The sequence below is a fragment of the Spermophilus citellus genome (genome assembly GCF_964194105.1).
Source record: "Spermophilus citellus genome assembly, chromosome: 3".
NCBI lineage: Eukaryota > Metazoa > Chordata > Mammalia > Rodentia > Sciuridae > Spermophilus > Spermophilus citellus.
The window spans coordinates 87,784,955-87,789,162 of record NC_138184.1 but is presented as its reverse complement, the minus strand read 5'-3'; the positions used below and the strand labels follow the sequence as shown (position 1 = coordinate 87,789,162).

Genomic DNA, 4,208 nt, shown 5'->3' with positions numbered 1-4,208 from the left:
GCCAACCTCTCTGTGGCTGGCCCTCTTCCCTCCCTCTCCTAAGGACCCCTGTGACTGCGTCGGGCCCACCTGGGTAATCCAGGATGACCCCCACTTTCAGGTCCTGGCCTCATCCATCATATCTGCAAAGTCCTGTGCCATGGAGGGTCACATTCTCAGGGCTTAGGACCTGGGCATCAGTGCTAAGAGGAATGGGAAACAGGTCAACAGTGAGCAATGTCAACTACGATGACAAAGATCGAGTGTATAGAAAGGCATGGATGTGCGTGCACACACACTCGCTCCAACAAAAACAAGAACCAACCCCAAGCCCCACCCACCCAAAAAAGGTCAATGTTTTAATATTTATTTTTTAGGTGTAGTTGGACACAATACCTTTATTTTATTTATATTTATGTGGTCCTGTGGATCGAGTCCGGGACCTCGAATGTGCTAGGGGAGCGCTCTGCCACTCACTGAGCCACAACCCCGAAAGGTCACTTTTACTGAATGATAATTTGCAAAAATTATTCATTGGCAAATTTAAAGGAAGAGACGAGGAGATGCCTCCAGCAGTGTAAGGCTCACGTCTCTTTATAAATTACTCGATTCCGGCGTCGTGTTAGAGCAACACAGAGTGGGCTAAGTCCGGGGAGAGGCACAGAGTGGCCTCACATTGTGAGAGAAGGCAGCAGCGCGTTAATGTCATTATCTTTAAAAGCCCAAGAGTTGGATAATTCCAGAAAGTAAAATGAAAAAAAAAGAAAAAAGAAAATCAAAACCAACCAGCCTATGAAAACATCTTGGAACTTCAAGTTCTGCTTTCTACACTAAAAATTAAGTGGGTGAGTTAGAGGGCGGGTTTGTGTCTGTTGAAAGCTGAGAAAAATCATGACAAGATGCCAACGACGAACACCCCAGATGCAGAAGCCTAAGATGAGCAGGGACTCGGGGACACACTCTTCACAGAGGGTGAGGTCGTGGATGGAAAGGCCCTGAGCTGCACGCTGGAGAAAGTCAGAAAACCCAGGCCAGGGTCAATCCTGGCAGCATCCACGTACCCCAGGGTCAGGAGAGCATGGGACAGACCTGAGGGCAGGGGGAACACAGCCCCAGGGAAAACTCAAGAGGCCGCGACAGGGAGAACTGAGGGTTCCTACCGCAGGCTGGAAGTCCTGGTCCCCTGCTAGCATGGGGACAGGAGGAGCGTTTAGTTTTGATGCTCCTTTCCTGTAGCTCAGGGCTTTGTTATTGAACAAGCCATGTCAGCTGAGTCCCGGCCAGCTGTGAATGAAGTTTTGATGTCTGAATTTACAGAGAAGCCACAGAATTCTCCGTTACCCTGGGCCTGACATCGGCCTCCCCTCTTGTCCTTTTTCTGTTCCAGGATCTAATCCAGGATAGCACGTTGGACTTGGCCTTCTAGACCTCTCTCTCTCTCTCTCTCTCTCTCTCACACACACACACACACACACATATCTGTGTACACAAGTAGGCACAGAGTGGCCTCACATTGTGAGACTTCTTTTCACACTGATGGTGTCACACCACGTACACAGACACCATCTCACTCCAACAGTGTCACATCACACACCTGAGCACAAATGCACACATACCACCTGCCCCTGGGTCTTTCCACCCCTGGATGGGCCTTGGCCACCTTCCTGGCAGTTCCTGGCTCCCCTCCCTGGTGGCAGCCACAGGGCCAAGTGGGGGCTGTGAAGCTAGCTCACTTGATATGCGCTCAAGCAACAGCTGAAAAGGTGCTAAGAGCAATAGATTTTTTTTTTCAGTATTTGGGATCGAATCAGGGACACTCAACCACCAAGCCACATCCCCAGCCCTATTTTGTATCTTATTTAGAAATAGGGTCTCACCGAGTTGCTTAGTGCCTCACTATTGCTGAGGCTGGCTTTCCTTCAGTGCTGGTGGGTGGGAGCCCCCCTTTTTGAGCCCTGGGGCCTCTGAAGGTTTTAAGGCCGTGCTGGGGGCATATTTTAATTCATGCCCTTTGCAGGTACTTTTTCCACGTTAGTTCCCAGAATGTCGTCATTACATTCCACACTCTCAGGGAAAAGGGACCCTTCTCCATGTGGCTGATGAGCATCCAGCAGAGCTAAAGAGAGGAGTGTTACCTGGGACCACACTGCTTTTGAGACAGCCAGGCACAGGGACTCGGCAGCCACTGGAGGCAACATGCCTGGCCCGTGTCCCTTTAAGGACAGTGGTGAAGTCAGCCGTCTCCCAAAGAACAAAGGCATACCAGGCCCTGCCAGCCCAAAGCTGCTGGGTGACGACTCTGTCACCAAGTGATAGCCTATCTCCTCATGTCAGGGCCCCTGGCCGTCAGGGACAGCACCAGTGGGGAGGGCAGCCTCTCCTGCCAGCCAGACGGGCATGACCAGCAGAGATGGGCTGGGGGCGGTTGGTGGGCACCGGGCGGCCTGGGTGCAGAGTGGGTGGGCAACTTCGGCCTCCGAACCGAGGCTTCCTCATTTGCAAAGTGGACACCCAGTGGGCCTTGCCTCAAAGAACCAGAGTGAGCTGATTAATACCTTTGAAGTTCTAGAATCCTCTGGGCATGGCCATGTTCAGTGAACGTCCGCTCTTACTCCAGGGCACTGGCTGGGACCCTCACCAAGGGGCTGCGGGTAGAGGAAATAACATGTTCAGATACTAATTCATTTTTTCTCTCTTCTCCCAAGTTCTTTTATTACAATGACTTTGCCCCTCTCTTAGGTTTCCATTCCCAAACCAAAGTCCTCCGGCATCTCAATTCTGTCTCACCGGAGGCCCCTACAATGTCTTGCAAATCTGTTGCCCCCCCAGGGTGGGAGCTCCCAGTTTGGGGTCTGCCCTTTCCTGCCTTTCCACCCCTAGTCCTTCCTGCATGCCCCACTCTGATGCCCCCTCTGACGATGACTCCGGAACCTTCCATGGCTCCCTACTGCCCCAGGAGGAAGTCTCTTCCTTGGCCTGAAAGTTAAAATCTTACACTTGACCCTGATCTGCTAGAGTGGCATGGTGATTGACAGCTGGGTTCTAGGTCAGCTCTTTCACTTCCTTGGTGGCAAGAACCTGGACAAATTCCTTACCTACCTTAAACCTCAGATTCCTCAGTCGCAGCAGCCCTAGCCTTGGAAGACCGATGTCCCAGCAGACCCACTTACTCTGCCCGGCACTGTTCACAGCATGGTCCCCGTGGTCACTCACGCAGGGAGTGTCAGTGGCTGCACAGTGCCAGGCACTGCGTCCATGCTGTGTGATAGGAGGCGTGTGGCGGTTATTGCGTGTGGTCATGGCCTTCCTAGCCTCCTCCCTGCTGCAGGCCCCTGCTGCAGAGCTCCTAGGGACAGGGGCTCAGGGCTAGCTGAGTTCCAGGGGACATGTACTGAGTCCTACAGGGGATATTACAGCTTGAGCCGGTCCTTGGGGTGAGTGCCAAGGTCTGAGGAAAGCAGGCCTGTCCCCACGGCGACCACACAGCCACTGCACAGTGAACTCACCAAACAGGTCCCCAAAGAAACCATCCTCGCCCCTCTAGCCGGAAGCACTTGGGTCAGGCACCGCGCTCGGGGCTGAGCCTGGCTTATTTAATTTTCACAGAAGCACTAAGTTAAGGCAGGCGCTGACACTAGACCCATTTTGCAGATGAAGAAGGCTCCCAGCAGAGCAGTCACAGTCACACAGCCCCACTGCCAGCACCGGGCAGCGCTGGGATTCGAACTCAGTCCCTACCACCACCACCATCCTCACTCTGGTGTCCCTTGGGGCCCAGGGACCCAGCCCCAGCTCTCACCCACCCCTCACCCAGAGCAAGATCCACCTCTGGCTGCCAGTGGACTGCTACTGGCTTTTTCTTCTCTCGTATTTTTAGTCCTGGGTCACCTGCCTGCCTGCAGTGGGCAGAGGCTCCCAGACAATATCGTTTTTACTGCTGCCCTTCAGATGCCCGCGCCCAGCTGTCTTAGTGGCATTCCTGGCCATTGTTACCCTCCACGAGGCCCGGATTCCAGAGACAGCTGTGGCCGGCAGCCTGAGCCCCTCTGCTGAAGAACGTGGCATGGTGACAGCCGGCTGGTCCTCATGCCGGGTCTGGAGCTATATAAAGGCTGCGCTGCTGGCTGCTCAGGCCGCTGACCTGGGGTCCTCGGGTGAAGGACCTTCAAGTGCTTCTTCAGCAACACCCAGCCGTGCAGGGCTGGGCAGGCCCCTCCCGCCCTTGTACC

The 4,208-nt window shown here is 54.0% G+C and overlaps 1 long non-coding RNA gene across 2 annotated transcripts; it reads right to left on the bottom strand.

Moving 5' to 3' along the window:
- Positions 1–225: 225 nt before the first annotated feature.
- On the bottom strand, positions 226–3,927 carry LOC308644880. Of its 2 annotated transcripts, XR_014021102.1 has the most exons (5): positions 3,790–3,927; positions 3,079–3,237; positions 2,535–2,624; positions 1,140–1,263; positions 969–986 (listed from the first exon to the last, which is right to left on the bottom strand). It is a non-coding gene; the product is annotated as an uncharacterized lncRNA (long non-coding RNA). The 2 variants fall into 2 exon arrangements; XR_014021101.1 differs by having other exon boundaries at positions 226–1,263.
- Positions 3,928–4,208: the final 281 nt, after the last annotated feature.